The following is a 13617-nucleotide window of genomic DNA, read 5'->3' as shown; positions in this document are numbered from 1 at the left end:
CATCTAGGGCTGTTTTGAAGAGCTGCTGTTGATGGTACTTCCTCCTAGGCATTCCCAGGAGCTGTGTCTGTGTCTACTTTGGTAGAGAATAGATGGTGGATCCTGGTATTAGCAGGACCTTTTACACATCTGTCTTGGTATTTTCTTTGAAGTCTTGGGTAATGGCAAACTAGAGTCTCGGTAGAGATGATTTTTGCAACACAGGAAACACCTGTACACTCTTCTCAAATTATTTCTCCATGTGACAAATGCACACCAGCTCTGCTATGTCACAAGGCCTTTTCACCCTAAAAGTTAGGGTCAGGAGAGACCTCACAAAAAAGCACTGGACAAGGCAAAATCTTTCCCCTAAACCTTCCCTCCTTTCGCCTCCTACTCCGTGTTCTGCTTTTCTGCCTTTTTTCCCCTGTGTTATTCAACCCACAGCTTGCCTTCCTAGAAGCATCAATCCATCATTCCCTATATTTATTTTTGTGTCTGTTCCTGAGTTGTCAAGGACCAACAGATTCTTTTTTATTCCCAGTGTGCACAGCTACAGGCTAGTTTGCATTCAGAAGCTGTAGAAGTGATGTGATTTCTGCAATTTCTGAAACTTTTTCTTTAAACATGGTTATACAGCTGACACCTCTCTTCCTCGTTTTATGAGAGCCTACTCTATGTCATGCACTGAAGTGTGCACTGTTGATATAAGCAGGCCCAGAGCTGGGAGAGAGGGCTCCTGTTCCCAGCCTTTCTACATATTACTGATTAGCTGCCCTCTCACTGCTTCACTTCCTTCAGCTGTGCAACGGCACTCACAAAACTGTCCTTTTCATTATAAAGTGATTTAAGATTCTTGGTGAAGAACATGACATGAAATCAGACAGTCAAAGCTGTTGGAGAAGTATTATACATGACTGTCACTCTATGGAGAATTCTCCAATATCGTATTAGTATACACAAAGCAGCAAAAGTTTGTTTAAGGTTAGCATCTTCTACTCTTAAGCCTGGCTAGGATAGAATAGCATCTTAGATAAGAATATATTTGTGCAGTGTAATATCATTACTGTGGTCTTCAGATCTTGTCGAGATCCTGGCAGAAGTATTTGCAATAAGGAAAAAAAAAAAAAAGCAAGCGATTTCTCTTTTAACCAGTTATCAACCTTGAGACAGTCTATATACTTACATGGAGGTAGTAAATGTCGTACAAACAGTACCTCTTCTTTTGTTCTCTGAAATCAGGATGGCTTCTAATCATTTAAGTGTTGCTATTTTATTAATAAGTGCTACTGTATATCTCTTAATATTTTACAGAAAAGTGATAGTAGGTGAATTACACAGTTGTAGAATTCCTTACAGTTGGATATATAAGAATTTCTGTAACTTTATCTTTTCTCAGAGCAGGCCTCAGAAACTAGTCTCGTAGGATGTAATAAATAATATTTATTAATAAATAAATAATTCAGGAACAGATTTATAAGCACTTAGACCTGTCAGTTACGCCATCTTATTTTCTTGCTGCTGAATATGCCCAGCAAGACACTGAGGGTTTTTTTATGAGAAACTCAAAGTAACTTGGAATTAAATTCTTTCCAATTAAAAAAAATAACTGTAATTCATTGCACTGAATCATGTAAACAACTTTGATACTAGAGGCACTACTCCTTAACCTGGTATCTGAATTTACTAGCAGATAGTTTCAATCTTGTTTTTAAAGTAACTGAAATGCACATGCAGATTTAGGGTTCTGGATAGGGGATGAAAGCAACTCCATCTTCACTCTACTCCACCTCATCCTGTAAAAAAAAAAGTTTTCCACCAAAGCAGCATCTATATAAGATGCACAGTAGTTGTACATGTTGTAGATTTTATTAATCTGAAGCTGAGCCTTTTCATCTTCACACCATTTTACCTCCAGGTCCTGTAACAGCCTTGTGCTGGGTCAGACACGTTTTCCAAAGAATGCCCCAGAAAGCACTGTGTGGGTGGTATTATAACTCTGTATATTCCCACAATGGAGCAGTGTGTCTGTGTAATGGGATTGGGAATTTTGCTTTGGAGAGTTAATGTGAATGCTAAATGATAAATAAAATGCGGAAATGAAAAGAAGGCCTAGAAGAATGGAAAGCATCCTAGTAAGCCAACATTTATCTTTCTAACTGTGGGTCCTGTGAAGTCTGCAGAAAGGGTTTATGGATGAGACACGACTGGCAGAGAGCATGCAGCATTGTTGCTAAGAGCAGATCACCAGAACCCTGGAGAATCACAGAATGCATGGCTATTCAATGTTTAAGTTAATAACTCATAGAACCTTGTGATATTCAGAAGCATTTGGCAAACATCTAATATTACTGGACTGTTTAAAGATGTTTGCAGGTCACATTTACAAGTGGATGTCTGTTATGCAGTATTATTAACACTTCTTTCTGCTGTTGTTGGCACACTAACCCCTTCCCACTGTACCAGGAAACTGTATTCCATTCACAGATAGCTGACTCCATCCTCTAATTTTTCATGCAAACAGGCTATAGTAGAACATCTCTTTAGGAGATCTTTTTGTTATCCTGTGTACAAATCATTATGGGTGCTTGATAATCAAAGAAAACCTTACTAAACATACAATTTATCAAATTATCTTTATAAACAGCTCTTATGTCACTCTTCTTTAAAGACGAGTGACATAAGAGAAAAACCTATTTCTTCATTATATTGTTTGTATTCCTGAAAGCCTTTTCTTATATGTTCACAGCAATCTTCCTATCTCCCTTTAATCACAGTGGCCTCCACCACTTTTTCCAGCTGTTTAGAATTCATTGGGAAGAATTTACCTTGTTTTCTTAGTAGTAGTTTTCGAAGTGCCTCAACATGCTGCAGCATATTTTACAAACAGTAGAGGATTTAAAATGAATAATTCTTACCAAGTTTCACTTTTAAATTAACTTCCTAGTATTATTCATAGAAAAGGCTGTTGGTAACTAGATTTGCTCTGGAATTTTTACACAAACTTCTGAAACTAAATTTTACTTTTACATCTTGAATTTTTCACTTATATGTCTGAGTGCTGATTAAGCCCTCCTTGGGAGGGTTTATTGAGTCAAAGTGACTCATTCAATATCCCAGTAGACTGGGCAGTTACCTGAGATGCAGGAAAATGTCTCCATTCATTTTCATCCTATTTTCATCAGAGATCACACAAGTAGTTATATGCATTATGCTATTAATTTTTAAAATGGGATGAGTGTAGTTCAGCATCTAATTCATACTCACATGCTTAAGATTCAGGGTTGCTCAGCAGCCATAGACGCAACAAATGTGCTCAACGTGTCTGAAAACCAGGCTATGTAGGTGCCTAGAAAATACAGAATCAAATAACTAAGTACAGGCATCCTAACTGGAAGAAAATTAACCTTTTTTTTTTTAATTTATTGAATATGGGCGAAGTATTGTTTCCTAGCAGAAACAGAGCATATAACTTAATGGATCTCATGCTCATTCAGGCGTGGCAGATCTGACATGTACGTTTATGATGTCTGGCAAATGTAATTATTTTTCTATTTAAAAACTAAAATGTAGTTACTAATCCAGTAGTCCGATTTTACACATTTGTTTCACTTTTTAAATTCTAAAAAAGGTAGTAATACGTTCCCTAAATTTTGGGGAGAAACAGCTTGTAGTGCGAATAGTGACATGATGTATTTTACTGATCCTGGAAGGTTAGTTTAGGCCTTCCTAATTACATGAAATTCCCTCTTCTCACATAGCCCTGGGATAATTGGATTGTATGGCATTCCAAAGCCTTTGGGATGCTAAAATAATCATACATTAACCCTATAAACATAATTCTGCTTTGATGTTCTCACTACTAGCTGCTAGCTGAATAATTACAGTTTCCTTGTGATCAACTTTCATATGATAAGAGTGATAGCAATGATAAAGAGGATGAAAAAAGTTGCAAGACCCTTGAAATGTGTTTTTAGTTCTTACAAAGAAAGGACATCAATTTATAGGAACTGATGTCGAGCAGGCCATGCAATTAAAGCTTTTGGTCCCTGTTTCATTACTGGAGGAAAGTGGGGCTTGTACTGAGTTGTGGGGAGCAGCCACAGGAACTGGTTGTGGCTTTCTGGCTGAGATAAGTTTATGCTGTTCCCTTTGGCAAATCCTTGTCTTATAAATTCCTCAACACTTTGTTCAAAGTACAGCTGTGTTTCAATAATAACTTATTTCTGTATAATTCCAGTTCAGTGGTTTTTGTTACATACACTGCTAACATTTTCACACGAGTACTCCAGCTGTACAGCAGTTCTCTGCAGTCAGCACTAGCCTAAAATCATGCCAGGAACTATCTGTATTAGGTTCCATGTTACCAAACTTTTATATATGGAACTATGATGCACCACTCCCATCTTACTTTCTCTTCATTCCACTGTTGTCCCAGCTCTCGAAAACTCACCACTTTTATGCCAACTTAGCCTTAATTTACTGCCACAAGATTTTGCTGTTGTTCCTATTTACACACTATATTATTGCAGTACCAAGTTTTGCAAGAGCTGTCCGTTTCCAGATAGGAAGTCTGAGCCCGCTCATTCTTTGCCAGTGTGGTTGGGTAATGTGTTCATCATAGGACAGGACTAATGATAGTAGCTCTACTGAATCAGCACATGCAAGCAGGCACAAGGAATATTTCCTCTCTTTTGCTGTGTCAGTATCCTGGAGTCTAGACCAGAAACATCACCTGTGGATCTGTCTTTGAGATTATCCCAAGAAAAGTATATGGACTGCAGTGAATTGTGTCCATTGGCTCATGGGTCAGGGATCAACACAGGAACATCAAGCAGGGTTTTTACTGATTAAGTCTGTGCCCAGAGAATGACTGACTACATCTTCTGAGGTGAATCATTCCCATTTATAGCAGAAACCACAGTTCAGAATTTCAAGTCACTTAGGAGACTATTTGCTACTCAGTTTTTGATTACATATAAGTATAGCCATAGCAAAACTCCTATAAATACCAGATAAAAATAAACAGGAAACAAAAGCAAGCTTACTTTTCAGTCAGAGAGAACTCTCATGCAACTTTCTAGCCTTGTTTAGCATGTGTGTGTGTGTGCGCACAGGGATAAGCAATTGTGGAGGACATCAGCATCCTTCAACAGATGGTATTTTTACATGTAGACCACTGCTCAGGAGGCTCTAAGGTGAATTAATGACATTTGTTTTTATGTGTATTTTAAATCAGGCTTTACATCCAGATCTCAAGAGGTAAGAAGACAGTGCTCCAATCCACTGTGCTACTGGGCACCTTAGCAGTGTTCTCCGGAGCCCTTCTCTTGGATTGTCTGCTGTATAACTCTTATTCTAGTGACATTAGGCTCTACCCTCAGGCCTTTTCTTGTTTGTTTTTTTTTGTTTGTTTGTTTTGTTTCTTTGCTTTTAACCATTTCAAAAATCATATTGCTGAACTATTCAGGCTGCTCATTTGCACTTTAAGAATTACCTTTAGCCACTTCTGTAAGGGAAAGGACATAGAAGAAAACAAAACCTAATGAAACAAACTCAGATGATGTATGTGAAGTGAGTACATAAGATTGTTCAGAAAATTGAGAACATCTTATTTGCAGTTGCCATTTAATCAAAATTCGTACCTGAGAAGATTATTTCACTGGTGAGTTTAGAGAGCCACTGCAGTCAATTATCACTTCACAAGAGATTGCAGGAAAAATTTTGCATGACTGTTAGGATTTCAGGATATTTTCATAGACATTAATCCCAAGCAATTTAATCCTTTGCTGTAAACACTGACTGCAAGCTGAAAATTTGGAGTTTAAATGTCTTCTGCCCTTTCTAGTTACTTGGAGTTCTTTTGAGGAGAAGGCTGATGTCTGTGACCTGTTCTTAGAAATCATTTGTTTCAAGAGTTGAGATTTCCATTAGGTGAATCATTTTGGGTAACAGCTTTCTTGCGCTCGTTTTGATAAGAGTGGTTTAGGGTTTTTTCCTTTTCAAGTTTCATTTTAGTTAGAGCACAGTCCCATCTGACCACCGAAGTAATTGAAAACAAAACAAAAAAAAAAAGATGTTTAGTAACGCTTTTACATTACCTACCAAATCTTTCCTCTCTAGATGCTCATTAAGAGAGTTTTCACCTTCTTTGCATTGCACAGAAGTAAAGAAGATGATGGAACATATTATCTATTATCCAAGTTGAAGACAGGAATGCAGAAAAATGTATTGAGAATACTTTATTCTCAAGAATCCTTTATTTTAAAAAAAGTGAATGTGGAGTGACAAATGAAGGTTTAAGTGTCAATATTAGGAATTAAATGCTCTTATCCACATTGTCCTAATATTCAGACACTTTGCAATTATTGAGAGTTTTCTTTTTGTAGAAGCAAATACTTTCTTATATGAAAGCTTGGGTCTACAAAGCCTCTGGTCCACTTCTTCTGCCAGGAAAAACCTTCTGCTGACAGTTTTTGCTGTAGTTGTGGAAGTGATAATGTCAGTAGAAGAATTCCTTTCACCTCTCTTAATCATGTCTCCATTATGGACAATCTGCTAATACAGCATAGCTGTTTTGACAAGGAAAGAGCTCTACTGGTGTAGTTATGCCCCTATATGCTGCAGCAGAGTATATCTACCCCCAGTATAATTTACATCAGCAAAACCGTACTTTTGCCAGCATGACTTGTCTGAATAACACAAGCTGTGCTGGTGAAAGTATGGTTCTGACTGCATAACTCTGAACATTCACTGTTTTTGGTATCGTAGCTCGGTTTTCACCTCAGTTGCAAATCATATCCCTTTGTACATCTGACCACTGTGAGTATGCCTGCAGAACTTTATGGCATAGACCTGTCCCAACACAATTTTGCTTCTGGTTTAAGGAGGCACAAAGCTCAATTTAAGCAGGTACGAAAGCATAAGCGACTCTCTTCATGCTCATTTACCTGAGCCCTACCATTTTCTTCTGCTTCCCCCTTGATTCTTTGCCTACTGCATCCATTGGCCATTTTTTCCTGGTAGTTCGGTTCCTCTCTACTCTTCCCCAAATCCTGTCACTGCAGCCTCCCCCAAGTAATGTTAATCTCTGCCCTTGAAAATTTTCCTGCTTTTTCCTTCCCTGCAGGATAACTCCTTCCTTGCATGCTTTCTTCATGACTGCTGCCTCACTTCCTATTTCTTTGCTTCTCTGCTGCTTGCTGGCCCTCTCTACCTATTTTCTGCTACTTTGTGGGTGCATCTCAAAGCACTGTCTACTGTATTTTCCCTGGGCTGGTTGGGGTTTCCTTCTTCCCATCCGTTTTTCTACTTGCACTCTTTAAGCTAAAATTAGCTGTGGTATGAAGTTAAAAAAAAAAAATGTAGGCTGGAAAAATCATCCCAATAGCAAACCCTGCAAGAGTATGGACCAAGCTCCCAATAGTAGCTGTCAAATCCTCCATAACTGAGGATACTTAAAACTAAACCAAGGCAGTACAGAAAAGTAAACTGCACAGAGAAATACCATAGCAGCCTCAGGGAATGAACAGCAGGCATCTTCTATTTCTAGCCTATAACACCGAAAGATAGTAAGTGATGCTTCAGCTGGATATTGCTGCCTTCCTTTAGCTGCTGATGTTGCCACTGGTGCTACTGCAGCCCTTTGAACAACTGAACATGAAGAAGCTGCTGTTAACATGAGCATTTATTTTATTTGTGAGAGGTTTCAAAATCCACTCTCCCTAGCAAATGGGACAGGAGAAGCACACAGCTGGCTTACTACTTGCCTTCAGGAGAGAAAATAATCACATTTAAGCCAACAATCAATTAGGTGTGAGAGGCTGGGTGGTCAATAAGAATGAAACATGTACCAAATCACAAGCTGGGCATTAAACACTAACTTCTTTTTGCACACCTGTGTTTTTTGCAATACCTGGGCAACAATGCAGAGTTTTAAAACAAGTGAAAGTATTGCAGTGGGTGGTTTTGCTTACTGTTGTTTTTCTTCCCGCTCTGTCTCTACATAGACACACATGCACATGGGTTATACAACCTGTTTCTGAGGTGCACATTAGTGAACACAGAACTGCTTTAGAATGTAAATGTCAAACATCTGCCTGTTAGTGTTTTCATGCTATCTTTTTAAACAGTCTGAGGAATAAGTAGGCTGTGCTGTTCCAAAATTTGCTAAGTAATTAAATCTGCAGGAGGGAATCTTACTTAAAACCTACTATTTTTAAATCCTTCTTTTTTAAGAATTTTCATTACTAAATGAAATTACTCTTTTGTGCCTCTGGTGTTTCTTTTCATTACAAGGCTTATTATCAGTTGATTATCCCTTTAGCCATTATCTATAGTTATGACTGTATATCTTGAAAGAATAGGTTTAGGTTGGTGAACTTCCCTAAAAAGGATTTAGAAACATTGGTTATTGCTACAGTAGTACAGGGGAATAGTTTTTGCTACTTTTCACATCCTGAAAATCAGAGCTGGGGAAAGGGACTAGTTCATCAAGCTTGTCCAGTCCCAGCAGCAGGGCTGCTCTGCATTGCATCCATCAGCTGGAGACTCCCACAGTGAAAGGAGAGAAGGAGATAGGACCAGCAATTATTGCAGCCAGAGACTTTAAGCAGTTCTGCAACATGCCCTACAGGCTGTGATCTGGGTGGGGGGAAAAAAATGGTGTGGGTTTCAGAAATACCGTCTCCATATTTCCAGATGAGTCCTTTGTCAAAAGGTAGTCTTGTGAGTCAGCTCAAGGTCAGTTTTCCACTGTTGAAATGTCTCAGAGCAAACAGGGAGCAAATACTTATACTCGATCTTTTATTTTTGCTGTTTGTTATCTCTAAATGTCTACTGAGAAGAGTCACACAGCAGAGTGGCTGACTTTGTGCCCAAAGAACTACACTGGGATTTGGGGAGAAATACTGGTTTTAATTCCAGCCTTGCCACTACCAGAATGTTGTGATGCGAAGGAAATTGCTTAAGCACTCTGGGATACCCCAGCTTTTCTTTCACACTGTGAAGGCTAATGTTAAGATAAATTTGGACTGAAACTTCGGCCTTGACTTTCTGATCATCCAAAGCTGCCCTTGGATGTAGTGGGTGGGGTTGCTGCAGGAGCAAGTTCCACAACTCCCTCGCTCCCCAGCAGCCCGATTTCCAGAGGCCAAGGTATTTGAGCACGGTGGTGCTACGTGGGGAAAACGGGAATGCTGTATGATGCTGTGTCATCAGACAAATGTTCTGAGAGAGTTTGCAGCTGGTCTTATGCGATGTGCTTTTCTGTGTGGTTTTCCCATACGCAAATTCACCAAGTTTAATTTTCCAAGCAATTTGTAGGAAATATATTTAGTTGAACTTTTTCCCTTTTATTCTGTGTAATTCCCTGCCTCCATGGTAGTCACACTTGTCGGTTCTGCATTAGTATTTAAGGGATTTTTGATCCAAGAAACCTGTGTCTCAGTTGAAGGAAAAAAACCCACTAAAGCAAAGCAAAACCCCAACCCATGAGAAGACTCAGCAGTAGCATGTTTGTTCATTTAAAGAAATAACTGGTTGAAACATAAAGGAAATTCAAGCATTTCTTTGGGTCTTAGGTTTTATAAAGACTTATTTCTCAAAGCCCTCAGGGCTGTATTCTCTGATCCTCCAAGCAGGCTTTGCCTTGCATTAGTATGTCATCTGAGTTCTGCCTCTTGACACGAGTGAGGACATCAGAAAAAGGATGACAGCGAGAGGACTCTGTATGTTGTACAGGCAGGCATAAGCTTGGGCAGGGCATGGGGCTTCCGATGCCTCTGACATCCTCTGTGGCTGGACAGCCACACTGCATGGCGAGGGAGCTGGGGCCTGGCAGCTGCCCTCACCCAGCAGTCATGAGGTGTTAGAAAGTTAGGGTCCAGCCCTGCCTCTTACAGCATATGAAATACTCCTGGTTAGTCAGAGAACTGCCTCACTCAAAACTGTTTTGGCTGAAAGGGATGTGTAAGTTTACAAGAAATTAAAGTAACTTCTTAATACTATGATCTAAGGCAGAGAACATTGATAATGTCAAATAGGATGGGGGAAGGGGGAAAGATTTTCTAGCTAACCTTTAACTCCTCTTTTACTGCCAATGTTAGCTTTAGTCTCCATGCTTTAAGACATCCTCAAATTGCAGCCTTCATATAAGCTACACATCCTGTTTTTCTTCTCTCCTTGAATACCTTAAATCAGCATCTCTGATATTTGAATTGTGGGTGGGGGCTGAGTTGTCCTTTTCTTGGGACCACAGCAGGTGGCTTTATGTCACCAACAAGGCTGTGTCACCCAGTGGTGTTAACAAATTTGATAACACACTAAACACCTTCACAAAACTATTGTTTTTATTTCTACTATTGCTCATTGTATTTAACATCACAGTGTAGGATCAGAGAGCTAGGCGAGGGTTATATAGAAACTAGAGAAAGTCTTGCCCCTTAGTGTGTTTATCATCACTATTAAGTATTGATATCACAATACCCAGAAATTGGATATTGTATAGAAACGGACTAGTCCTAGGAGAAAAAAGACTTACTACTTAAACTGTCATAGAGCGGTCAGAGGAGATGGGCTAAACCACAGTAATGTAGATGGTAGAAATTGCAGTGATGAAAATAGCTGTATCATGTAAGCCATGTAGTAACATTCTGGGAGAGTCATTCACAACAGTGGGTTTTATTATACAAAAAGTATCTCTACCTTCTCTTTCACTCCAATAAATAATAATAAAAAAACCCATTTGCCCCGAATTTCACATTCAATATTAGACCACAATAGTTTTTTTACCTCCCTGATGCATTATAAAAGTTCAAATGACAGAAAGTTGGAAAACTGAGTTGTTTTAATTTCTCTTGCCTTGCAATAGCTCAGAATTATAATTAATTCCTAAACTATTAAAAGACATATCACTTTTTACTATTTCATAAACCCTGGTAGTTAATCAGGTTTTTTTGTTATTACATTACCCTTTTGCATTGTTGGGGGGTTTGTGTTTTTTTTTTTTAATTTCTAGCATTAATGTAACATGGTATGTACTGGTTCACTCTTCATTACATCTTTCTGAAAGAATAGGGATGTTAAAAACACAAATGCAATTAAAAAATTATCTACATGTTTTCTCCAAGTGCTAAAATCCTAATTTTTTTCCAATGTGAGCTTTACATTTTCACATTTCTAGAGCAGATGCTGAACTGAAAAACACTTGTTCTTCTATTCCATCTATGCTTGCTAAACTTCCCACATCGAAGGTTCTTCAGCACCTCTGAAGTTAGAAAATACATCAAGGGTGGATAAGAATCTTCATGCAGAAGTGGTCCAAAATGCCTCCAAGACTACTCTAGAGATACTAGCCAGAGATCAATGACACATGCATTGCTAACCTCCAAATATGATTACCCATACAGGAATTTTCACCAGTTTCACTTGCAGCCACTTATGTAAATGGCTGTGTAAGCCAGGCCCAGTCTTCATGAGTCTGTATGTATGTGCTGTGCAGGCTTAAATCACAGCAGTCTTGCAATGTGAATAATATGTTTTAAGGGCTGAGCCTGAGACAGTCAAACTGCTCAGGTTTTTGTTTAATTGGATGCCTGACCACAAGAGATTCTGAAGTAAAGATGTAAGCTGGCTACAAAGCCGTTGAATTTACCAGCAGCTCTGCCACTGCAGGTTGGCAGGTACAAGGGGGACAGAGATGAAAAGGTTAAAGACACGTTGCGATCAATTTATTTTTAATGGCTTCCCTTGACTGTTTTTGGTAAAAGAAGAACCTTAGAACAATGAGAATGTGCTTTCTAATGGTTGTGGCTCATATTGTGGGGTAAAGTATGATACTGCTCTTCTGTCAGTCAGCAACTCCGCTTTAACAGAGCTTAATGGTATTAAAATTTATCTACAAAGCTCATGTGTAACACTGCACAAAACTCAGGTGACAAAAATTCAGCCTGCAGAAACCACCACAACAAATACAAGCAGGTTAAAGCTGTAGTTTCGGGTTCTGAATACATACACATGTGCGCCTTTCGGTTTTGCAGTTTTGGCTTTTCCAAGTTCCAGCTCACCACACCTGCAGGTGTTTTACTTGGGAGTCCATAAGGGAAGAGAGCTATTCCTGACATGAAGCACAGCTCACGTCTTTGAGACAGGACCTGTGTATTCCAGACTTGTGCCTTTATCCAGTACTTGAAAAGAATGGTGCAAATGAAGTTAGTCATGACATCTTACAGGCAACAGACCGTTTTTGAAAAGAGTAGGTTGAGGGCTTACTGCCACATACCTGGAACTTAGCCTTCTTTTCCATGTGAATCCCTTTTCAATGGGGAGATAGGATACTATATAAGCTGGTACAAGCCTTTTGCCCAGAGGTCATGACTTGATTTCTTTAAAAAAACAGCCAGAGACTTTAAGTTCCATCTCACCAATAGCAGCTTTAAAAGGCCTAGCTTTAGTAGCTTTAGACATAGTGTAAATAACCATTTCCGTAAAGTGTAAACGGGTAACTGGTTCCTGCTATACTCATTAGGACACTCCTCGGAAGCAGTGCTGGTTTACTTTTTTTTTTCCCTATCGAGCTTTCAAGATGGAGTGTTGCCAAATATTTTGTTTTTATGTGCTGTTATTATTTGTCACACAACTCTAAACCGGTACTGTCTTTAAAGTGAAAGCCCCACGACTCTGAACACACCTCTCCATCACTTGTTGAGTCGTCTTCTACATCTTTGAACTTCCACTGCAGGGAAAGTGGAGGAAGGACCGTGCATGCAGTGCCGTGCACAGCGCCTGTGCAGTGTGTAACTACCCGTGGTTGCAAGCAGCCGCATCTTGCCTTTGATTAGGAACAGCATTTGGACCTCCTGTTCCTATGCTGATGTTCAGGGTCCTGTTAAATTTCACGTCCTTTAGGTTTCGTCAGCTGGATGGATGACTGACCCCAGCTGAGACCCAAATCGCGCAAGGACGAAAGTTTCTCAGGAAACAAACAAACACAACCAGAAGCCGACTTCTGCCAGCGGAGCAGCGGGCTGCGGACGCTGTACCTGGTGAGGCTGGGCTGGGAAGAGGAGGAGGAGGACGCACAGACATTTCCACGGGCAGCGGAGAGCCCCGATGAATTCCTTGAAGCCAGCAGCGCAACACCACCACCGGCGGCTCCGGATGCGCTCCAGCCCCGAGCCGGGGAGAGCCGCCGGCTGCGGGGGACACGCACGCCCGGCCCGAAGCGTGGCCGCCGGCCGGGCCGGGCCGGGCCGGGCAGGCCCGCCTGGGAGAGCCTTGGGAGAGCCCCGCGGGCGCGGCCGCCGGAGCAGCGGGAGGGCGCGGGGCGCCGCGTGGCACCTGGCCGCCCCCCCGCTCCCCCCGCGCCTGCCCGGGGCATCCCGCTGCTGCGCTGCCGGGCGCAGGAGGGAGGGAGAGAGGGAGGAAGAAGCGAGGGGGAGGAAAGTTGTGCTCACTCCTCTCCTTGGAGGCGCCCCTCCCTCCCCGCGACGAGGGCGAGTTAGAGATGCTATTTGCAACAGGCTGCTGCTGCCGCGGTAGCGCGTCCCCGGGAGAGGAGCCGGAGCGACACGTGATGTGTCTCCTTATCAGGGTGCGCGGGGCAGCGCGGGGGCGGGCAGGGGGCGGGGGCGCCCGCGG

General features: G+C 40.9%; 1 long non-coding RNA gene across 1 annotated transcript; it reads right to left on the bottom strand.

The window, feature by feature from the left end:
* Positions 1-10635: 10635 nt before the first annotated feature.
* LOC113964251 lies at positions 10636-13152 on the bottom strand. The gene is made up of 2 exons (XR_003533128.1): positions 11993-13152; positions 10636-11245 (listed from the first exon to the last, which is right to left on the bottom strand). It is a non-coding gene; the product is annotated as an uncharacterized LOC113964251 (long non-coding RNA).
* Positions 13153-13617: the final 465 nt, after the last annotated feature.

This window comes from Neopelma chrysocephalum, unplaced genomic scaffold, assembly GCF_003984885.1.
Source record: "Neopelma chrysocephalum unplaced genomic scaffold, ASM398488v2 Primary Assembly neopelma1_26b, whole genome shotgun sequence".
In the NCBI taxonomy this organism is placed as follows: domain Eukaryota; kingdom Metazoa; phylum Chordata; class Aves; order Passeriformes; family Pipridae; genus Neopelma; species Neopelma chrysocephalum.
Note: the sequence above shows the minus strand (reverse complement) of the source record. Positions and strands in the feature narration are given on the sequence as shown.